The sequence below is a fragment of the Carcharhinus amblyrhynchos genome, chromosome 4 (genome assembly GCF_965287045.1).
Source record: "Carcharhinus amblyrhynchos chromosome 4, sCarAmb.v2.hapA, whole genome shotgun sequence".
NCBI lineage: Eukaryota > Metazoa > Chordata > Chondrichthyes > Carcharhiniformes > Carcharhinidae > Carcharhinus > Carcharhinus amblyrhynchos.
The window spans coordinates 68,054,440-68,079,477 of NC_137327.1; the positions used below are offsets into that span (position 1 = coordinate 68,054,440).

A 25,038-nucleotide genomic window follows, 5' to 3' on the forward strand; every position below is an offset into this window, starting at 1 on the left:
GAAGCCGCTTCGGAGGTTCCCCTGCAAAAAAAAATCAGCTTTGGATTTTTATTTTGCAGGTTGTTTACAGCGCGGATCCAGAATGGACCAGAAGGTGGTAAATTGGGATTTGGTGGTAAAGTTGGGTGCGTGGTTCATTAAATCGATTTAAATACATGCTAATGCATTTAAACCATCGGGCTGCCCGATTCAGGTGCGGACCAGATCCTCACCTGAATCAAGTGTCGGTAAAGTCGCGATTTGCTCGGATTCAGGTGCAGATCGAAATTAAAGGCCCGATGCCCAAATTTACCGCAATTTTGAGACTGAAGGCAGGAGCACATTGTTGGTAAAATTGCGGCTTATATTTCAAGTGCAGCCTAACTAAGATTCTATAAAGCTGCAACATGACTTGCCAATTTTTAAACTCAAAGCCCTGGCTGTATGCCTTCTTGACTACCTTCTCCACCTGCATTGCCACTTTCAGTGACCTGTGTACCTGAACACCCAGATCCCTTTGCCTATCAATTAGAAGCAAAATGTTTTAAATGCTAGCATTGTGTGATGACTCCATGACAATTTAATCACTGATTATATGCAGGTCTTAGTAAAAACAGCTATGGACACATTTAGCAATGACAAGTCAAGTCTTTCAAATGGGTTATCCACTCAGCTAAAACCACGAGCAAAGGAACATCAACGCACCTACTTAAGAGCTCCAGTCACAATTCCTAAACTGTAATTTCTTCTTTCAACTCATTACAATGTCGTTATACTTCAATTAACTTAAATCATAAACCTCTCAAAGTAATAATGGCGACATTCTATTTGATGCACAGATGGCAACATCCTACCAACAGATTGTGTTCTCGAGTTAAGGCAGCTAACTTATTTTCCCATTGCCGACGACACGAAGGTTGGAGGTGTTGTGGATAGTCTGGAAGGATGTCAGAAGTTGCAGCGTGACATAGATAGGATGCAAGACTGGGCGGAGAAGTGGCAGATGGTCTTCAACCCAGATAAATGTGTAGTGGTCCATTTTGGCAGGACCAATGGGATGAAGGAGTATAATATCAAGAGTAAGACTCTTAGCAGTGTTGAGGGGCAGAAGGACCTTGGGGTCTGGGTCCATAGGACTCTTAAATCAGCCTCGCAGGTGGAGGATGTGATCAAGAAGGCGCATGATGTACTAGCCTTCATTAATCGAGGGATTGAGTTTAGGAGTCGGGAGATAATGCTCCAGCTTTATAAGACCCTAGTCAGACCCCACTTGGAGTACTGTGCTCAGTTCTGGTTGTCTCATTACAAGAAAGATGTGGAAGCTATTGAAAGGGTGCAGAGGAGATTTACAAGGATGTTGCCTGGATTGGGTGGCATGTCTTATGAGAATAGGTTGAGGGAACTCGGTCTTTTCTCCATGGAAAGACAAAGGATGAGAGGTGACCTGATAGAGGTTTATAAGATGTCGAGAGGTATAGATCGGGTGGATTCTCAGAGGCTATTTCCCAGGGCTGAAATGGTTGCTACAAGAGGACACAGGTTTAAGGTGCTGGGGAATAGGTACAGAGGTGATGTCAGGGGTAAGTTTTTCTCTCAGAGGGTGGTGGGTGAGTGGAATCGGCTGCGTTGGTGGTAGTAGAGGCGAACTCGTTGGGGTCTTCTAAGAGACTTCTGGATGAGTATATGGGATTTAATGGGATTGAGGGTTATAGATAGGCCTAGTAGGTAGGGATATGATCAGCACAACTTGTGGACTGAAGGGCCTGTTTGTGCTGTAGTTTTCTATGTTCTATAATGTGTTGGAACAGCTAGGATAAAAGGGCAGTTCACATGGTTAACATATAGCAACTTACAACTAATGAAATGTGTTCACTTATAATGTGGGAAAGACAGCAGTTATTTTGGTAGCATAGTTCCATGAATAAAAATCTGATAATGACTGGACAATTTGTTTGAAAAGTCATGCACTGGAAATATTAACTCTGGGTGCAGATCACTACACAATTAACATAGACTTTCTGAGTCTGTTTATGTACTTATTGCAACAAGGGTGGCATGATAACACAATGGTTAGCACTGCTGCCTCACAGCACCAGGGACCCAGGCTCAATTACAGCCTTGGGTGTTTGGAATTTGCATATTCTCCCCGTGTCTGCGTAGGTTCCTTCTGGGTGCTCCGGTTTCCTCCCACAGCCCAAAGATGTGTGGGTTAGGTTGATTGGTCATCCTAAATTGCCCCTTAGTGTCAGGGGAATGAGCAGAGTAAATACATGGGGTTATGGGGATAGGGCTGGGATGGGATTGAGGGCAAATGGCCTCCTTCTGCACTGTAGGGAATCTATGATTCTGATTAAAATGGTGAAAGGAAACAAATTAAATAAGCGTTTAGGGTGGAATTTCATGAAAAAAATTCTAAATGCTGAACGAGCTTGAAAACAGAGAGAACCACACCAATTTTTTGTGCAAACTCCCAGTTGCAATCCTGTGGCACTTAATAAAAGTAAAAGCCCAGATATCAATCTCGTCAATAGGGGGAGGGGCAGATCCTAACCACACACTGTGTGAATCTGCCTCCACCCACTCTCAGATGGTGATTTCCAATCCTAACCACTCACTAGCTGCGAGCTTACCTTCTCGCCCAGCCAGTCGATGAATGGGGCGAACTGATAGATCAGAACTGAGAGAGCCAAGAAATCAGATTTGCACTCAATTTCTCACCTCTCACAATTTTAATGGCACCAGATATCTGGCAAGATCAACCTCGTGCCCTGATTATAATATTTAAATTCTATATAGATTAGAATATAAATATTACAACTGAGCCTGGGATGCTATTATCTGGGTTCACTTGCCTCTGCAGCCCCACCATTGAAGATTCTCACTGGCAAGGATCACGTATGGTCCTCTTCAACAGAGACCTGTCATGATGGCCCTGCTGGTAGGACCGGTTGCCACTGAGTCCTGAGTAGTCAGGGACAGGCACCCTGGCACTGCCAGCCTGGCACCCTGGAAGTGCTCACCATGCACTGAGTAGTGCCAAGTGGGCAAGGTCTTGGGGGCAAGATCAACTGGAGGGGCAAACAGGGCATGCTGATTGGTACAGGGAATGCTGCATGCTCTGCAACAGTGATTGAGAGGTGGGCACACTGGGCATTCTGTAACTGGCAATTGGCTGGTCCACACCCAGAGGTGTGGGGGGATCAGCAGCAGATGTCTGCAGTAGCGGGGAGGGAATCAACCACAAACACCACCTATAGCTGGTGGAGGTGGTGAATGACATATGCAATGATGCCTCCGCTGCAATGCCAGCTTTAGGAAAACTTAGGCCCAACCCCTTCGCCTGCTGGAGGAAAACTGATTGGGCTTCACTTCTGTGACAGAATAACATAAGATCCCATTTTTAACTTGCCCAAGACAACAATGCAAATCTCTTCTATTTTCATACTGATTTGGCACTTAGACTTCTTTTGGTAAGGTCACACCACAGTGTGAATCTGTTTCCACCACACACTCATACTGCATTCCAGATCCTAACCGCTCGCTGTGTGACTCTACCTCCACATCATTCTCAGACGGTACATTCCAGATCCTAACCACTTGGTATATGAATCTGCCTCCATCATACTCTCAGACAGTGCATCCCAGAATCTAATCACTCACTAGTGGCAATTCTTCCAAAAGTGTTCTAAATGTTGAATTTGTGGGCAAACTGGAGTAAATCATGATTTTTTTTTCAGTGGGAGTTCATACTAGAACCTCCCACACTCAGTGCAATGCAGAGGCCACAATCATGATTGTCATTAAATTTCAGGGGATGGTGCCCATTCCCGCCCAGGAGGCTGACAGTTCAGGGACAATGTGCATGTTCCTGAGTCACACAGTAAGTGGTTAAGATCTGGAAGTGTTCTCTGAGTGTGTGTGGGAAACATATTCACACAGCAATTTGTAAAGATCTGGAATGTATGTGTGGTAGAGTCAGATTCACACAGTGAGTGGTTAGGTCTGGAATGCACTGTCTGAGAGTATGGTGGAAATAAATTCACACAGAGAGTGGTTAGGATATGGAAGTGCTATCTGATGTGTGGTGGAGACAAATTCGCACTGGTTCACACAGAAACACAAAGGGACTTGATTCAAGATTCTCTTAAGGTAAACGTGCAGGTTCAGTTGGCAGTTAAGAAGACGAATGCAATGTGAGCATTCATGTAGAGAGAGCTAGAATACAAGTGCAGGGATGTACTTCTGAGGCTGTATAAAGCTCTGGTCAGACCCCATTTAGCGTACTGCCCAGTTTTGGATCCCATATCTAAGGAAGGATGTGCTGGCTTTGGAAAGGGTCCAGAGGAGGTTCACAAGAATGATTCCTGGAATGAAGAACTTGTCGTATGAGGAATGGTTGAGGACTCTGGGTCTGTACTCATTGGAGTTTAGAAGGACGAGGGGAGATCTTATTGAAACTTACAGGATACTGTGAGGCCTGGATAAAGTGGATATGGAGAGGATGTTTCCCCTAGTAAGAAAAACTAGAACCAGAGGGCACAACATCAGGCTAAAGGGATGATCCTTTAAAACAGAGATGAGGAGAATTTTCTTCAGCCAGAGACTGGTGAATCTGTGGAACTCTTTGCACAGAAGGTGTGGAAGCCAGGTCATTGACTGTCTTTAAGACAGAGATAGATAGGTTCTTGATTAATAAGGAGATCAAGGGTTATGGGGAAAAGGCAGGAGAATGGGAATAAGAAAAGTATTAGCCATTATTTAAGGACACAGTTAAAATGTAACAAAAAAAGTAAAACGTTTACCAATTACAAGACTTAAACATGACCAAATAGAACTCTTAACAGCTAGCTATTTCTGTTGTTCCAATTCAGCAGTATCTCCTATAGACATAAATGCCTTCTGTAGAATCAGTTAGCACGAAATCAAAAATGCTTACATGATGCTAGATTTCCCAGCATTTTAACACTTCTGGACAGCGATCTAGAGTGCAATTGTCAGAGATGGATACATCCTTAAAGCAGCAAAACTTCAGAGAAGTCACCCTTGTATCTGGTGGTTCCCAGTCTCCGGACTTCAGAGAGGGGAAAGAGAGACTCTCTTTCAACTCAAATGCAGCATCTAAAAACCAACTAAGATGGAATTCTCTGGGTAAGCCTAGACATACTCTGTCACACGACCATACCTGTCAAACATCACAATCAAACCCCACTTTGCAAAATCCCAAGGGAACACCAAGAATAGCAGAACAGCATTAGTTCAGATTAAATCCAACATTCTAGCTATTTGATGCAATTTTGCTGTTGCAGTAACAATAGAGGATGCTGGTTGTAGATAGAATCATATTGATAAAATGAAAGGAACAGCTAGAAACATTCTGCATAGAAATATGACTAAAATAGATTTCTTAAAGGCACAATATCTTCATAGGCTTTATCACTGGAAAATGCAGAAAAAGACTACAAGGACATCTGAAAGTAATATTCTCCAGTTGGAGAGAGGGGCCTTGGGTAACAGTGATAGCTCCTCAACTGGGGGTACATGTGTTAGTAAGGCGTCAGAATTTCCATTATAATATTGGCGCCTAGCTCACATCACCAGGCAGTCAAGGAAACACAATAATATCTCCAAATATGGTAGGTAACATATTCTGGAAGGTTGCAAATACCAGATGATAGACTGTTATAGGCATAGCAAAATGGCTCAGCCAAGATCAAAAAGGAGGAGGTATTGGGGATCTTGAAAAACATTAAGGTAGACAAGTCTCCAGGGCCTGATGGGATATACCCCAGAATACTGAGAGAGGCAAAGGAAGAAATTGCCAGAGTCTTGGAAGAAATCTTTGCATCCTCACTGGCTACAGGGAGGTCCCAATGGATTTGAGAATTGCCAATGTTGTTCCTTTGTTTAAGAAGGGTAGCAAAAATAATCCAGATAATTATAGGCCAATGAACCTTACGTCAGTGGTAGGGAAATTATTGGAGAGGATTCTTCAGACAGGGTTTATTCCCACTTGAAAATAAGTAGATGTTTTAGTGAGAGGCAACATGGTTTTGTGAAGGGGAGGTTGTATCTCACTAAATTGATCAAGTTTTTGAGGAAGTGATGAAGATGACTGGTAAGATAGGGTAGTGGATATTGTCTACATTGACTTCAGTAAGGCTTTTGACAAGGTCCCTCATGACAGACTGGGCAGAAGTGAAGTCGCATGGGATCAGAGGTGAGCTGGCAAGGTGGCTGCAATACTGGCTCAGTCATAGATGACAGACGGTAACAGTGAAGGATGAATTTTTGAATAGAGGGCAGTGACAAGTATCGTTCCTCAGGGATCAGTGCTGGGACCTTTGCTGTTCATAATATATATAAATGATTTGGAGGAAAATGTAACTGGTTTGATTAGTAAGTTTGCGGATGACACAAAGGTTGGTAGATTTGTGGATAGTGATAAGGACAATCAGAGGGGATATAGATCGGTTGGAGGCTTAGGCAGAGAGATGGCAAATGGAGTTTGATCCGGACAAATGTGCGGTAATGCATTTCGGAAGGTCTAATAAAGATAGGAATTATACAGTAAATGGCAGAACCCTTAAGAGTATTGATAAACAGAGGGAGCTGGGTGTACAGGTACACAGGTCTCTGATGGTGGCAATGCAGGTGGAGAAGGTTGTCAAGAAGGTATATGACATACTTGCCTTCATCGGCCAGAGCACTGGAGTTTAAAAATTGGCAAGTCATGTTGAAGCTTTGTAGCATATTAGATGGGCTGCACTTGCAATATAGGGCCCTATTTTACCATTGTGTCACGCCTGAGAAAATGTGATAAAATTGGGTGTGAGGGTGTGAAGCCATTAATACGATCCGCGCCCACATTCACGCAGATGGCCACTTTACTGAGACCCGGGAATGGCTACCATCCGATTCGAGCCCGAAACGGGTGCAACGGTGATTTAATTGCATTTGCATGCATTTAAATTGAATTAATGAATGAGGGCCGATCGTTGTCTAGCTGGGGAGGGAGGAGGTACGTAAATTGAGGGGGTGGGGATGGAGGAGCAGATGGGTCAGATGTTCCTCGAGGGGAAAGGGGGGAGTGAGGTCAGATCATTCTCAGGATGGCGGGGAGTGAGGCTAGATCATTTTCATGGGGGGGAAGATGGGATTGAGGCCAGATCATTCTCTGGGAGGGTGGGGGAAGCAGTGAGGCCAAATTGTTCTCTTGGGGGGACGAGGAGGAGGGGGGCGGGTAAGATGTATCTCTGATGGGGAGAGACCCGATCGCTCACTGGTGACAGGACAGGGGGATCCGCTGCCACTCTGTGGGCGATCGATGGGGAAAGGGGGCAGGAGGTCGCTATCGGTAATGGGGGGGAGGGGTGGGTGGATAAGGGGGACAGTGATGTCCGTGGGGGCCATCACTCCTGCTTTTCGCTTCCGGGCCGCTTTCTCTATTTTCTCTGCCCTGGAGCGATCTGACATGGATGTGCTTTTTTAAAGTTTTTTCTAACTGTGCATGCATAGTTCAGAGCTCCGATCGTTTTGGGCTTGCTAAGCCCCGCCCATAGCATAAATGGGGCCTGCGATTGTTTTTTCAGGCTGAGTGCTAATAGGGGCGCCTGAAAGCAGATTTCCAAGTCAGATTTGAATTGTGCCCAGATTCAGCACTTAGAATGAAAATGGTAAAATCAGGCCCATAGTGTTCAATTCTGGTCACCACAGTACCAGAAGATTTTGGAGCGGGTACAGAAAAGATTTACCAAGATGTTGCCTGGTATGGAGGGCATTATCTATGAGGAAAGGTTTGAGAAACTTGGCTTAGAATCATAGAATCTAGAACCCTACAGTGCCGAAAGAGGCCCTTCGGCCCATCGAGTCTGTACCGAACACAATCCCACCCAGGCCCTACCACCATATCCCTACATATTACATCCACTAATCCCTCTAACCTATGCATCCTGGACACTAAGGGGCAATTTCTTAGTATAGCCAATCAACCTAACCCGTGCATCTTTGGACTGTGGGAGGAAACTGGAGTACCCGAAGGAAACCCACGCTTGTTCTTACTGGAACGGTGGAGGTTGAGGGGCGACCTGATAAAGGCTGACAAGATTACGAGGAGCATGGACAGAGTGGATAGAAGCTTTTTCCCAGGGTAGAAGAGTGAATTACTAGGGGGTGTGAAGGTGTGAAGTTCAGGTGTGAAAGGCAAGGTATAAAGGAGATGTAAGAAACAAGTTTTTAACACAGAGGATGGTGGGTGCCTGGAACTCACTGCCGGGCGAGGTAGTGGAAGCAGGTACAATACTGACTTTTAAGGGCATCTTGACAAATACATGAATAGAATGGAAATAGAGGGATATGGTCCCTGGAAGAGAAGGGGCTTTTGGTTCAGTCAGGCAACATGGTCGGTGAAGGCTTGGAGGGCTGAAAGGCCTGTTCCGTGCTGTAATTTTCTTTGTTCTTTAATGTGCAGCTCCTGAACTTACAAAATATGAAGGTCAGACTAGCCATTGATATGGAGGAATCATTAAGAATCAGGGCATCACAATGACCCCAGTGACATACAGACAGATATCAGCCTGACTTCCTAGTCACATTGGGAGGGATTGGCTCCAGTGAGTCAGGCTGTCCTTGTTGGAAATCTTTCAGCTGGATGTGGAAGAATTGTATGAAGTCATCAGCAGACACTTAAAGTTTTTCAGGAATGACTTGGAAAATAAAAGGGGCCTAAGCCAAAATTTACGTTGACCAGATGCTGAACATAAATATTTTAAACCGAGACCTGTTCCTTATTCTCCATTGGAGAAAGTGGAGACTGAACTCAGGTGCCTGGAAATCTAGGCATAATAAGACCTGACCAGTTTACAGAGTGGGCTGTGCCAATTGTCCCTCAAGTCAGACAAGTCAGTCCATATCTGTAGAGATTATAAGTTAATGATCAATCGGGTCTTTAAATTGGACAGGTCTCCCATGCCCTGAATCGAATACCTGTAGGCTAAGTTAGCAGGTGGGGGTCAAGTGTTCACTGAGCTGATATGAGTCATGCTTATGTTCAACTCAAGCTGGATGAGACATTCTAGAAGTACGTTCGATCATTACACACAAGACACAAGCGACTGTCAGAATCTTGAATGGGCTTACTTTGCATTAAGTTGATCTTTCTCTACACCCTAGATATGGCTGTAACACTACATTCTCTTGTTTCCTTTTCTATGAACGGTATGTTTTGCTTGTATGGCACGCAAGGAACAATACTTTTCACTGTATGTTAATACATGTGACAATAATAAATCAAGTCAAATCAAATCACAAGCGCTGATATAAATGTACTCGCTTGCCGGTCTGAGTCTCATCGTTGTGGGCCGTATTCCAATGGACCACGTAGAACATACTCCAAGGGTTACCAAAAGTGCCAGTGCAAAGAACAACAAAGAACAATACAGCACAGGAACAGGTCCTTCAGCCCTCCAAGCCTGCTCATGAACCCAACCAAACCATCCGTTTGTATCCCTCTATTTCCAGTCTGTTCATGTGGCTATCTAGATAAGCCTTAAATGATCCCAACATGTCCGCCTCAACCACCTTGCTAGGCAGTGCATTCCAAGCCCCCACCAACCTCTGTGTAAAATACGTTCCCCTGACGTCTGTGTTGAACCTTGCCCCCCTCATCTTGAACCTGTGACCCCTTGTGTTTGTCACCTCCAACCTGGGAAAAAGCTTCCCACTGTTCACCCTATCTATGCCCTTCATAATCTTACACACCTCTATTAGGTTGTTCCTCATCCTCCTTCTTTTTAGGGAGAACAACCCCAGTTTACCCAATCTCTCCTCATAGCTAATACCCTCCGTACCAGGCAACATCCTGGTAAACCTTTTCTGTACTCTCTCCAAAGCCTCCATGTCCTTCTGGTAGTGTGGCGACCAGAACTGGTGTGGTCTAACCAATGTTCTATATAGCTGCAATAACATATGTCAACTTTTATACTCTATGCCCCATCCAATAAAGGCAAGCATGCCATATGCCTTCTTTACCACCCTCTCCGCCTGTGCTGCCACCTTTAGGGATCTGTGGACTTGCACACCCAGGTCCCTCTGTGTGTCTATACTCCTGATGGTTCTGCCATTTATTATATAGCTCCCCCCTACATAAGATCTACCAAAATACATCACTTCACATTTATCTGGATTAAATTCCATCTGCCATTTCTCCGCCCAGTTTCCCAGCCTATCTATATCCTGCTGTATTCTCTAACAATGTTGATCACTATCTGCAACTCCAGCAATCTTTGTGTCGTCCGCAAACTTACTGATCACACCAGCTACATCTTCTTTCAAATCATTTATATATATATCACAAACAGTCAAATCATTTATATATATCACAAACAGTATACTTGGGTTCTGCCCTGGTCATGGAAACTTCAGCACTAGTGCCTTTGACGAACCTGGAAGAGGTCTTGAGGAGATTTTCAAGAGTAAGGATGCAACTAAAGAGGAAAAAATGTGTCTTCCAGGCAGTGAAGTGACCAAATTGGGTTATTGGGTGGATGCAAAAGATTTGCATTCAGTAGAAAACAAAGTAAAGGCACTTAAGGAGGCACCAACTGAAAAAAACCCATAAAGTTAAAATCCTTTCTCGGGTAGTAAACCATGTGAAATTTATCCTGAATCTGGTCAACTTACTGACTCTCAAGCACACGTTGCAGAAATATTAAAAATGGTTTTGGGAGTCTTCTCAGGTTAAGGCATTTAATAAGGTTAAATAGCACTTGTTTTCATCCAATTTGTTAATCTGTTGGCTCATTTTGACCCAAGGAAGGAACTCATTGTGACATGTGATGCTTCTCCTTGCGGGATTGGGACAACATTTTCACATCACTGTAATGAAAGATGGAAAAGATGGGGTGCTTTTGCATTCAGGACCCTCTCCGATGGCAAGTGAAGGTCGACAGAAATTGAGAAAGAAGGGTTGACGGTCACCTTAGGCATTAAAAAGTTCCATCGGTATGTTAATGGCAGATGTTGCAAAATAGTAAGAGTCCCTTTCATTCTTAAAAACAATTATAGATTCCACAGATATTTTAAAGACATTACAAATTTTCTTCACTTTATGCTTCTGAGTCAAAGGTTATTACATTTTTTAGTGTTAGCTATGGCACATTTGGTAGCACTCTCATTTCTAAGTCATGGTTGTAAAACAAAAGAAAATATATCTTTATATTCATCAGCCGGGACTACTTTATTAAGTCACATTTTTGTGCTTTTCAAAATGGATAATTGCAGAGCTGACAAGATGGATCTGACTGGTCACATGCTGGCTTCTGGAAGATTCTGGACTATTTCAAAGTGAACATAGTCCAACACCTCCAACATCTGGAATGTAACACTCCTTGCATTACATAAATATTCCAGCTAAACAATGGCCCTGCAGACAGTCTGCTCCAGCCAGCTTCAAACAAAGACAGCCATTCGCAGGTTCTAATCTTCAATAATGGTACTATTGGCCTAGCCATTAATTGTTTTAACTCAATAATTTCGGCAACATGGGCTTCATTTAGTCAGCCCAAGACCAATATCTCAAGACTGAGACTTGGGCTAGCAGAATTCCTTTAAATACACAGTCTTTGGATCTTAGAGTCAGCTACTGTGTGACCTCCGATGTGAACAGAACTCCAGGCAACAGCCTGTGCTGTCTATCATCAAGCAGCAGAAAGAACTCTTGGAATTCATGCCTCCAACACTAACACACCCTTCCACACTCTTCCACACACTAGCCACAAAAGGGTGGTTAGAGGAAAAATCGGTCCTCTCAGGGACAGAGGAGGGGAACTGTGCTTAGATTCCGAGGGAATGGGGGAGATTCTGAATGAATACTTTGTGTTGGTATTCACGAAGGAGAGGGGCTTGATGTCTGGTACTGTCTTGGAGGGAGCTGTAGACCAGTTGAAGGAACTATCCATTACGAGGGAGGAAGTGTTAGGGCTTTTAGGTAGCATTAAAATTGATAAATCTCCGGGGCCTGATGGCGTTTATCCTAGGCTGCTTGGGGAGGTGAGAGATGAAATTGCTGGGCCTCTGACACAAATCTTTGTCTCTTCTTTGGACACAGGTGAGGTCCCTGAGGACTGGAGGATAGTGAACGTGGTACCGTTGTTTAAAAAGGGTAGGAGGGATAACCAGGGTAACTATAGGCTGGTGAGTTTGACGTCAGTGGTAGGCAAGTTGATGGAGAGGATTCTTAGGGATAGGATGTATGCGCATTTAAAGCATTGCGATCTGATTAGTGATAGGCAGCATGGCTTTGTTAAGGGGAAGTCTTGCCTTACGAATCTGGTAGAGTTTTTTGAGGAGGTGACAAAAACGGTCGACGAAGGATGAGTTGTTGATGTCGTCTATATGGATTTCAGTAAGGCGTTTGACAAAGTCCCTCATGGTAGGTTGGTAGAAAAGATTAAGGCTCATGGGATACAAGGACAGGTGTCTAGATGGATTGAGAACTGGCTTGCTAAGAGGAGACAGAGAGTAGTAGTGGAAGGGTCTTTTTCTAGCTGGAGGCCTGTCACTAGTGGTGTGCCTCAGGGACCTCTTCTATTTGTCATATACATAAATGACTTGGAAGAGGGAGTAAGTGGTGTGATCAGCAAGTTTGCAGATGACACTAAGATGGCTAGACTGGCAGGCAGTGAGGAGCAGTGTCAGGCAATACAACAGGATATAGATAGGCTGGTATATTCTCTGCCCGTTGAAGTGGTGGAGGCTGCCTCGCTAAATATTTTTAAGAAGCGGGTTGATGGGTTCTTGATAAGAGAGGGGATTAAGGGTTATGGGGAGAGGGCGGGAAAGTGGAACTGAGCCACGACAGATCAGCCATGATCTTATTGAATGGCGGGGCAGGCTCGAAGGGCTAGATGGCCTACTCCTGCTCTTATTTCTTATGTTCTTATATTGGACAGGTAAATGGCAGATGGAATTTAATCCTGATAAATGTGAGGTGATGCATTTTGGGAGAAACAATGTAGGGGGGAGTTATATGATAAAGGGTAGACCTATAAAAAGTATAGTCTTTGAAGGTGGCAGTACAGGTGGAGAATGTTGTGAAGAAAGCTTATGGTATGTTAGCCTTTATAGGAAGGGGTGTAGAGTATAAGAGCTGGAGTCTAATGTTGCAGTTGTACAGAATGTTGGTTAGGCCGCATTTGGAGTACTGCGTCCAGTTCTGGTCACCAGAAAGACATGGAGACCCTGGAGAGAGTGCAGAGGAGGTTTACCAGGATGCTGCCTGGTATGGAAGGACTGGGTTATGAGGAAAGATTGGGCAAATTGGGGCTGTTTTCCCTTGAAAGACGGAGACTGGGGGGGATCTAATAGAGGTATATAAGATTATGAAGGGTATAGATAGAGTAAACAGTGGTAAGCTTTTTCCTCGGTTGGAAATGCACATTATGAGGGGCCACGGGCTTAAGGTGAGGGGGGGGGAGGTGTGAGATGGAGGGATATAGGAGACTGTTTTAAATAAGGTTCAGGAGCCCTGGGAATCAATTGATTCCTATGGACCTTCTGACATATTTTCTGGCTCACTTGTTTTACTTTTGAGCTTCTGGGGATTCCCTTGAATGTTTGTATAAGGATATGCATGGTATTGATGTTTTTCTCTTTTAATCCACAGTGCTTCGGTTCGCCGTGTTGTCCAACAAGGGGCATACATGCAATGGGTCGTACGAGGGCTGCTCCTGGATGTTTCGAGAGTAGCCTAGTGCTTCATGTCATTAGTGTACGCTTAAACTGGATCTGATGCTGGGCAACACAGCAGCTCAGTGACTATCACTGTTTGCTGTGCAGATACATGGATTTGGGCCAGTGTCTGCAGGAGTTTGCACATTCTCCCCATGCTTGCGTGGGTTTTCTCTGGGTGCTCTGGTTTCCTCCCACACCCCAAAGATGTGCTATTAGGCTGACTGGTGTAACAAATTGTCCCTAAATTAGTTTCCCTCAATGTGGAATGCCATAAGCATAGACAAGGGTCATGGGTGGAGAGGGGACTCATAATGTTAAAATGGCGGCACGGGCTCGTTGGGCTGAAGGGCCTGTTTCCCGAGCTGTGTTGTTCTTTGTTCTTTGCTCATGCCATCTCCCATCACGGATGCCTCACTCTGAAAAGACCAATCACCTACAATCAGTCAACGTCTCTTCAGAAGGAATCTTCCGTTAGGCATCTTATTCTGGACTCTGGACACATGTAAAAGCCTAACTTGTATTGTTCTTGAGGTTGTGCCCTGAACTTGATTTTTTTCCTATCCCCTATTTATTGTGTGAGTGTAAAAGGGGTGAACATTGTGAAATCCGTCTCAAACATATATATGTGTGCGAAAATAATGGATCCAACCCGAAGAGACGTCTAGACTGGAAACATTAGCTTTATTCTCTCTCCACAGATGCTGTCAGACCTGCTAAGATTTTCCAACATTTTCTGTTTCTGTTTTGGATCCCAGCATAGAATCATTAAATCATAAAAACCCTACAGTGCAGAAACAGGCCATCTGGCCCATCGACTGCACCGACCACAATCCCACCTAAGCCCTACCCCTCTATCCCGACACATTTACCCGCTAATTCCCCACAATTCAGGACACTGAAGGGCAATTTTAGCATGGCCAGTCAACCTAATCTGCACATCTTTGGACTGTTGGAGGAAACCGGAGCACCAGGAGGAAACCCACACAGACACGAGGAGAATGTGCAAACTCCACACAGCCCAGAATCGAACCCAGGTCACTGGAGCTGTGAAGCAGCAGTACTAACCACTGTGCTACCGTGCCACATCTACAGTAATTTGCTTTTACCTTTTTATTTCATCTTACCTTGGGTTTGCTGTGGAAGTCACCATTTCAAAAAAGGGGAAATCAGATTTTAAAAACACCTTTCCGTTTAGGGATGGACAATGAGCAGGGAAATCGGGACAGTTTAAATTGACCCCACTCCGATCTGTAACAGAAAGTTTGTGTTCTAAAGCCCAATCTAAAGACTTGAGTGCAAACTCAGGCTCGAATGCTGTACTACGTGGGAGTCTGCAATCTCACGAACAAGCAAATGATTCTGTTTTGAAGAAGACATTTTGAAGAAGACATGGGAACTCTCCCATGTACCCTGACAAATATTTCACTCTCGGCCAATATCATTAAAGCAGGTGAGATAGAGATCATCACACCATTGTTGTGGGAGCTTGCTTTGTGCAAAATTGGCTATATTACAACCATGATTGAATTTCAAAATGACTGGCGTGGCTTTGAAGCAACATCCTGAGGTTGTGATAAGATCTATAGAAATGCAAGTCTTTCTTTGCTTTCTTTTTTCCCACCACAAGATGATGAAGAGTCAGGTAATGATCCCATGGATCATTTGAGCTGCTTTCTATTAGATCCCATGGAATCCAGGAGTATTGATGCTTTCATGAATCAGTGCCCCAATAAAACCTCCCAAACTCCATTTAATAACTCCATAAACTCCAAACTCCAAAATACACCATGCTGGGTTTCAAGATTAGAGTGAACATATTATTCAGTTCCTCATCAAGATTCTGGAGACATTAACCACAAAAATTGGTTTCAGAATGCTGTCAGTGTTGGTGTTATAGAAATCCAAGATGCTGAAAATGGCAGCCTTAGCACTATGGTCCAATTCTGTTGCATTAGACACCAGCTGCCAGAAGTGGAGGAGGAAACTTTTCCATTGAGATCCCTCCTCCTCTGCTTATACATTCATCTCTCTACAGCCGCTGCCTCAGAAGAGACTGTAATATAGGCCCCAACAGTACAGACTACAGCTGACAAGCTTCCACACTCCACTCAACATCTTGCCAAAGTCCAAGATCATTTCTGCCTTTTTTCAGAACTCCTCCAACATAACTTCACAAACACTGCGGCAGCAAAAGAAGATCTGAAAGACTGGATTGGGAGATTGAATGCTGACCCTGTTGAATGGAGCTAGTGCGCAGGAGTAGCAGTTCAGCATCCACCAGAGAGCAGACACACTCTGTATCACACCCTGGGAAATCCAAGGAAGGAGTAATAATGAGGCAGCAATGCATTACATCAGAACATAAGAAATAGGAGCAGGAGTAGGCCATCTAGCCCTTCAAGCCTGCCCTGCCATTCAATAAGATCATGGCTGATCTGAAGTGGATCAATTCCACTTTCCCACTTTCTCTCCATAACCCTGAATTCCCTTGTCTATCAGAAATCTATCTACCCGTGTCTTAAATATATTTAGCGAGGTAGCCTCCACCACTTCAATGGGCAGAAAATTCCAGAAAGTTCCAAATTCCCTTTGAGTGAAGAAGTTCCTCCTCAACTCTGATCTAAACTGCCCCCTCCTTATTTTGAGGCTGTGCCTTCTAGTCCTGCTATCCTTTCTAAGCGGGAAGAATCTCTCTACCTCTACCCTATCTAGCCCCTTCATTATCTTGTACGTCTCTATAAGATCCCCCCTCATCCTTCTAAACTCTAACGAGTACAGACCCAGTCTATTCAATCTCTCTTCATAGGCTAATGCCCTCATCTCTGGTATCAGCCTGGTGAACCTTCTCTGTACTCCCTCCAAGGCCAATATGTCCTTTCAGAAATGCGGTGACCAAAACTACACACAGTACTCCAGTTGCGGCCTCACCAGTACCCTGTACAGTTGCAGCAAGACCTCCCTGCTTTTATATTCTATCCTCCTCGCTATATAGGCCAACATTCCATTTGCCTTCTTGATCACCTGCTGTACCTGCAGACTGGGTTTTTGCGATTCATGCACAAGGACCCCCTGTAGCATGCTGCAGCTTTTTGCCCTTTAAATAATAATCCCTCTTACTGTTATTTCTACCAAAGTGGATAACCTCACATCTGCTAACGTTATACTCCATCTGCCAGGTCCTTGCCCACTCACTCAGCATATTCAGATCGCTCTGCAAACTTTCGGCTCCCTCCACGCAGTTCGCTTTTCCACTCATCTTTGTGTCATCAGCAAATTTTGTTACCCCACACTCAGCCCCCTCCTCCAGATTGTCTATGTAAATGGTAAACAGTTGAGGCCCCAGCATCAATCCCTGCAGCACTCCACTAGTCACCAAATGCCAACCAGAAAAGCACCCATTGATTCCAACTCTCTGCTTCCTGTTAGACAACCAATCCTCAATCCACGCTAACACCTTACCCCTAACTCCGTGCACCCTAACCTTCTGTAGCAACCTTTTATGAGGCACCTTATCAAACGCCTTCTGGAAATCTAAAAACACCACATCCACCGGTTCCCCTCTGTCTACCGCACTAGTCACATCCTCATTGAAATCCAATAAATTTGTTAAACACGCCTTCCCCTTCACAAATCTGTGCTGCGTCTGCTTGATCGAATCGTTCTTTTCTAGGTGTCTTGCTATTTCTTCTTTGATGACGGGTTCTAGCATTTTTCCAACTACAGACGTTAAGCTAACCAGCCTAACCTTACCTTTTGACTGCTACCTTTTTTAAACAGCGGCGTAACATTAGCTGTTTTCCAATCTTCTGGCACTTCCCCAGAGTCCAGCGAATTTTGATAAATAATTACTAAGGCATCCACTATCACCTCTGCCATTTCTTTCAGAATCCTGGGATGCATTCCATCTGGTCCCGGGGACTTGTCCACCTTCAGTCCCGTTAGTCTATCAAGCACTACCTCTCTAGTGACGGTAATTGCATTAAGGACCTCATCTCCTACCATCCTTCTATCTTTAATATTCGGCAAACTATTCATGTTCTCCTCCGTGAAGACCGACACAAAAAACTTATTTAAAGCCTCAGCCATTTCCTCATCGCCCACTGCTAAATCCCCCCTCTCGTCCTCCAAGGGTCCAACATTCACTCTAGCCAGTGCCTTCTTCTTTATATATCTGTAAAAACTTTTACTGTCATTTTTTATATTTAGAGCTAGTTTAGCTTCATACTCTATCTTTCCTTTCTTTATCGCTTCCTTAGTCATTCTTTGTTGTTTTTTAAATCTTTCCCAATCTTCCAATTGCCCACTATTTTTAGCCGCTCTGAGTGCATTAGCTTTTAATTTAATACTCTCCTTTATTTCCTTCGATAACCACAGCTGGTTTTCTCTTCTCTTACAGTCCTTTGTTATCATCGGAATATATTTCTGCAACAGTATTGAGGGAGTCGTGCACTGTCAGAAGGTCAGTACTGAGGGAGTGATGCAATGTCAGAAGGTCAGTACTGAGGGAGTGCTGCAATGTCAGAGGGTCAGTACTGAGGGAGTGCTGCAATGTCAGAGGGTCAGTACTGAGGGAGTGCTGCAATGTCAGAGGGTCAGTACTGAGGGAGTGCTGCACTGTCAGAGGGTCAGTACTGAGGGAGTGCTGCACTGTCAGAAGGTCAGTACTGAGGGAGTGATGCAATGTCAGAGGGTCAGTACTGAGGGAGTGCTGCAATGTCAGAGGGTCAGTACTGAGGGAGTGCTGCACTGTCAGAGGGTCAGTACTGAGGGAGTGCTGCAATGTCAGAGGGTCAGTACTGAGGGAGTGCTGCACTGTCAGAAGGTCAGTACTGAGGGAGTGATGCAATGTCAGAAGGTCAGTACTGAGGGAGTGCTGCAATGTCAGAGGGTCAGTACTGAGGGAGTGCTGCAATGTCAGAGGGTCAGTACTGAGGGAGTGCTGCAATGTCAGAGGGCCAGTATGAGGGAGTGCTGCAATATCAGAGGGTCAGTACTGAGGGAGTGCTGCAATGTCAGAGGGTCAGTACTGAGGGAGTGCTGCATTATCAGAGGGTCAGTACTGAGGGAGTGCTGCAATGTCAGAGAGTCAGTACTGAGGGAGTGCTGCAATGTCAGAGGGTCAGTATGAGGGAGTGCTGCATTATCAGAGGGTCAGTACTGAGGGAGTGCTGCAATGTCAGAGGGTTAGTACGGAGGGAGTGCTGCACTGTCAGAGGGTCAGTACTGAGGGAGTGCTGCACTGTCAGAGGGTCAGTATGGAGGGAGTGCTGCAATGTCAGAGGGTCAGTACTGAGGGAGTGCTGCACTGTCAGAGAGTCAGTACTGAGGGAGTGCTGCAATGTCAGAGAGTCAGTACTGAGGGAGTGCTGCAATGTCAGAGGGTCAGTATGAGGGAGTGCTGCATTATCAGCGGGTCAGTACTGAGGGAGTGCTGCAATGTCAGAGGGTCAGTACGGAGGGAGTGCTGCACTGTCAGAGGGTCAGTACTGAGGGAGTGCTGCACTGTCAGAGGGTCAGTATGGAGGGAGTGCTGCAATGTCAGAGGGTCAGTACTGAGGGAGTGCTGCACTGTCAGAGAGTCAGTACTGAGGGAGTGCTGCAATGTCAGAGAGTCAGTACGGAGGGAGTGCTGCAATGTCAGAGGGTCAGTACTGAGGCAGTGCTGCAATGTCAGAGGGTCAGTACTGAGGCAGTGCTGCATTATCAGAGGGTCAGTACTGAGGCAGTGCTGCATTATCAGAGGGTCAGTACTGAGGCAGTGCTGCATTATCAGAGGGTCAGTACTGAGGCAGTGCTGCATTATCAGAGGGTCAGTACTGAGGCAGTGCTGCATTATCAGAGGGTCAGTACTGAGGCAGTGCTGCACTGTCACAGGGTCATAGATCAACTAGGTAGTCAACACCTTTTCCCAAAGGTAAGGGACTCTAAAACTAGAGGGCATAGGTTTAAGGTGAGAGGGAAGAGATACAAAAGAGTCCAAAGGAGCAACTGTTTCAAACAGAGGGTGATGAATGTCTGGAACAAGCTGCCAAAGATAGTAGTAAAGGTGAGTACAATTTTGTCTTTTAAAGAGCATTTAGAAAGTTACATGGGTCAGATGGGTATAGAAGGATATTAGCTAAACGTGGACAATTGGGACTAGTTTAATGGTTTAAAAAAAAGGAATGGCATGGACAAGTTGGGCCAAAAGGCCTGTTTCCATGCTGTAAACCTCAATGACTCAATGACTCAGTACTGAGGGACCATTGCACTTTCAGAGGGTCAGTACTAAGGAGTGCTGCAGTGTCATAGGGTCAGTATTGAGGAGTGCTGCACAGTTAGAACATCAGTACTGAGGGAGTTCTGTGCTATTGGAGGGTCAGTACAGAAGGAGCACTGCACTGTCAGAGGATCAGTACTGAGGGAGTCCTGCACAGTCACATGGTCAGTATTAAGGGAGTGCAGCATTGTTAAATGGACAGTACTGAGGGAGTGGAGCATCGTTGGAAGCTCAGTACTGAGACAGTGCAGCATTGTTGGAGGCTTGGTACTGACAGAATCCAGCATTATTGGACAGTCAGCACTGACAGAAGGCTACACTGTTGTAAGGTCAACACTGAGGGAGTGCAGCATTGTTGGAGGTTCAGTACTGATGGAGTTCAGCATTGTTGGAGGGTCACTACAGAGGGAGCACAGAATTGGTGCAGGCTCATACTGAGGGTATTCAGCATTGTTGGAGGTTGAGTACTGATGGAGTGCAACATTGTTGGAAGGTTGGTACTGAGGGAGCATTGTACTGTCAGAGGGTTAACACTGAGGGAGTGCTGCATAATCAAAGTGTCAGTACTGAGGGAATGCAGCATTGTTGGAGGTTTTAGTACTAAAGGAGTGCTGTGTTGTTGGAGACTCAGTACTGAGGGAATGCAGCATTGTTGGAGGTTTTAGTACTAAAGGAGTGCTGCGATGTTGGAGACTCAGTACTGAGGGACTGCAGCACTGTTGGAGGGAGAGTACTGAGTAAGTGCAGCACTGTTGGAGGCACAGTACATAAGGCATGCAGCATTGTTTCAGGCTCAGTACTGTGGGAATGCAGCATTTTTATAGGCTCAGTATTGAGGGAGTACAGCATTGTTGCTGGCTCAGTATTGAGGGAATGCCACATTTTTGGAGAGTCAGTATTGAGTGAGTGCAGCATTGTTGGAGGCTCAGTACAGAGGGCACGCAATATTGTTGCAAGCTCAGTACTGAGGGAGTGCAGTATTGTTGGCAGGACAGTACTGAGGGAGTGCAGCATTGTTGGCGGGACAGCACTGAGGGAGTGTACCATTGTTGTGGGACAGCACGGAGGGAGTGTACCATTGTTGTGGGACAACACTGAGGGAGTGTACCATTGTTGTGGGACAATACTGACAGAGGCAGGCTTATACTGTTGTTGCAGGCTCAGCACTAAGATGGTGATGTACTTTTGGATGAGATGCTAAAGCCCCATGTGCCCCTCAGGTGGTTATAGAACATAGAACAGTACAGCACAGTACAGGCCCTTTGGCCCTTGATGTTGTGCCGAGCTTTGTCTGAAACCAAGATCAAGCTATCACTCCCTATCATTCTGGTGTGCTCCACATGCCTATCCAATAACCGCTTGAAAGTTCCTAAAGTGTCCGACTCCACTATCGTAACAGGCAGTCCATTTCACACTCCAACCATTTTCTTAATAAAGAACCCACCTTGAACATCCCTCCGATATCTCCCACCATGAACCCCTAGTAACAGCTAAATCCACCCAAGGAAATAGTCTCTGACGATCTATCTATCCCCCTCATCATCTTATAAATCTTTATTAAATCGCCTCTCATCCTCTTCTGCTCTAAAGAGAAAAGCCCTAGCTTCCTCAACCTTTCCTCATAAGACCTACCCTCCAATCCAGGCAGCATCCTGGCAAATCTCCTCTGCACTTTCTCCAATGCTTCCACATCCTTGTTGAAGACAATAGATACAAGAGCAGAAGATCCCATGTCAATAGTTGCAAGAATGGTGGGGGTGGGGGGGTGTTCTCCCCAACGTCCTGGGCAATGTTTACACCACAAGCAACACCACATAAAGTGGATCATGACATTGCTTTTTATGGCAGCTTGCTGTGCACACACTATCTGCTGTCTTTCATAGTTTATAAGTACAGTGAGTGAACTTTAAAAAGTAACTAATTGGCTGTAGGCCACTTTTGGAATTTCTGGCCTTTTTAATAACTTCCAACCATTATACTGTTCCTGAAATGATTGAAAGCAGTTTTTGAATAAGCTGACTGGGTCATTAGCTCAGACGAATAAACTGCAATAATCTTAGCCTTTACCTGATAAATGAGGTTAAACCTCCTCCTGACTGCGCAATTCTTTCTTTCTTGAAACATATACACCTTGTGATTTGGCGTTTAGCATCATCATGTTTCCAGCCATATTTGGTATTGACAATACATAACATCTTGATTCATTAATGCTGCATAAGCAGAGACTTATTTCAAAGGCTTCTTTCACTACCATAATTGCACTAGTGTATCAGTTCGCTGACTTCCCTTGCAATGCCTTATTCTTAGCAAATCTAACTGGTCTATTCATGGGACCAACACAAGCAACAACGATGCTTTATCAATTCTCACATTTGCATCAACTAATTCAAATGCTCTCCAAAGGGTCTGTCAATATCCTTGGTCAACACCTTATGCATCCTAAGAGTTAAGATGGAGGCCACCCTCCTAAAGAGCTTACCTTGCTGCTGAACATTCCCCCAGTGGTCTAGGAAAGTAAGTCTCCTTACCTAAAGTTAAACAGCTCCTCGAACCACAGGTCGAGCCTGATAATTCTGCTCTTCCACTGTGCAGAACCACGTAGCACTGGAGATGACCATCATTGTCCATTGTCTCTTAGTGAGAGAATCAACATCCTGCAGTTGTCCTGCAAGAGAAATGACTTCAGATCCATCACAACGTTAGTTCCCACACTTAGTGCCATGACGCCTCTAACACTCATAACTATTGTTCACTCAGCAACTCAGATATATAGATATGCTAGCCAGCAGCTTGTGGCAATCAACACAATCAACAATCCTAACTGAACACAGTGAGGGTAACAATTCTAAGTCAACGCAGCGTGGGTAACAATCCTAACTCAACACAGTTTGGGTAACAATCCTAACTCTGCACAGTTGGGTAACAATCCAAACTCTGAACAGTGTGGGTAACAATCCTAACTCGACACAGTGTGTGTAACAATCCAAACTTGACCAAGTGTGGGTAACAATCCTAACTCTGCACAGTTGGGTAACAATCCAAACTCTGAGTGTGGGTAACAATCCTAACTCGACACAGTGTGTGTAACAATCCAAACTTGACCCAGTGTGGGTAACAATCCTAACTCTGCACAGCTGGGTAACAATCCAAACTCTGAACAGTGTGTGTAACAATCCTAACTTGACCCAGTGTGGGTAACAATCCTAACTCGATACAGTGTGGGTAACAATCCTAACTTGATGCAATGTGGATAACAATAGAAGCTCGACGCAGTGTGGGCAACAATCCTAACTCTGCACAGTGTAGGTAGCAATCCTAACTCAAAGAACAAAGAACAAAGAAAATTACAACTCAAGAACAGGCCCTTTGGCCCTCCAAGCCTGCACCAACCATGCTGCCTGACTTAATTAAAACCCTCTACTCTTCTGGGGACCATATCCCTCTATTCCCATCCTATTCATGTACTTGTCAAGACAACCCTTAAAAATCACTACCGTATCCGCTTCCATTACCTCCACCGGCAACGAGTTCCAGGCACCCACTGTGTAAGAAATCTGCCTTGTACATCTCTTTTAAATCTTGCCCCTCGCACATTAAATCTATGCCCCCTAGTAATTGACTCTTCCACTCTGGGAAAAAGCTTCTGACTATCCACTCTGTCCATGCCTCTCATAATCTTGTAGACTTCTATCAGCTCTCCCCTCAACCTCCGTCACTCCAGTGAGAGCGAACCAAGTTTCTCCAACCTCTCTTCATAGCTAATTCTCTCCATACCAGGCAACATCCTGGTAAATATTTTCTGTAACCTCTCCAAAGTCTCCACATCCTTCTGGTAGTGTGGCAACCAGAATTGAACACTATATTCCAAGTGTGGCCTAACTAAGTTTCTGTAAAGCTGCAACATGATTTGCCAATTTTTAAACTCAGTACCCCGGCCGATGAAGGCAAGCATGCCATATGTCTTCTTGATTATCTTTTCCATCTGCATTGTTACTTTCAGTGACCTGTGTACCTGTACACCCAGATCCCTTTGCCTATCAATATTCTTAAGGGTTCTGCCATTTACTGTATATTTCCTATCTGTATTAGACCTTCCAACATGCATTACCTCACATTTGTCCAGATTAAACTCCATCTGCCATCTCTCTGTCCACGTCTCCAACTGTTCTATATCCTGCTTTTTCCTCTGATGGTCCTCATTGCTATCCGCAAATCCACCAACCTTTGTGTCGTCTGCAAACTTACTAATCAATCCAGTTACATTTTTCTCCAAATCATTGATATTTATTATAAACCGCAAAGGTCTCAGCACTGATTCCTGAGGAACACCAGTTGTCACAGCCCTCCATTCAGAAATGCACCCTTCCATTGCTATCCTCTGTCTTCTTTGACCAAGCCAGTTTTGTATCCACCTTGCCAGCTCACCTCTGATCCCGTGCGACTTCACCTTCTGCACCAGTCTGCCATGAGGGACCTTGTCAAAGGCCTTACTGAAGTCCATGCAGACAACATCCATTGCCCTACCCTCATCAATCATCTTCACCACTTCCTCGAAAAACTTGATCAAGTTCGTGAGACATGACTTCCCTTCACAAAATCATGTTGCCTCGCACTAATATGTCCACTTATTTCCAAGTGGGAAGAATCCTCTCCAATAATTTCTCTACCATTGATGTAAGGCTCACCGGCCTGTAATTACCTGGATTATTCTTACTACCACTCTTAAACAAAGGAACAACATTGGCTATTCTCCAATCCTCTGGGACCTCCCCTGTAGCCAGTGAGGATGTAAAGATTTCTCTCAAGGCCCAGCAATTTCCTCCCTTGCCTCTCTCAGTATTCTGGAGTATATCCCATCAGGCCCTGTGGACTTGTCCACCTTAATGTTTCTCAAGAACCCCAATATCTCCTCCTCCTTGACACAGTTTATGTAACAATCCTAACTTGACACAGTGTGGATAACAATACTAATTTGACACAGTTTGGGTCACAATAATAATTCGACACAGTGTGGATAACAGTCCTAACTCGACAGTGTGGTAACAATCCTAATTTGACAGAGTCTGGTAACA

General features: G+C 44.8%; 1 protein-coding gene across 2 annotated transcripts in view; it reads right to left on the reverse strand.

Annotated features, from left to right (window-relative positions):
• The window catches only part of LOC145342092 (gamma-aminobutyric acid receptor subunit beta-4-like), a 222,623-nt gene that overhangs the window by 106,317 nt on the left and 91,268 nt on the right, over positions 1-25,038 (reverse strand). The window contains exon 3 of one of the 2 annotated variants that reach the window (XM_080187306.1): positions 22,495-22,631. The exons of the other annotated variant lie outside the window; for it this stretch is intronic. The gene's annotated coding sequence lies outside the window, so the exon portion shown is untranslated. The remainder of the gene's footprint in view (positions 1-22,494; positions 22,632-25,038) is intronic. 2 annotated transcript variants of the gene reach the window in all.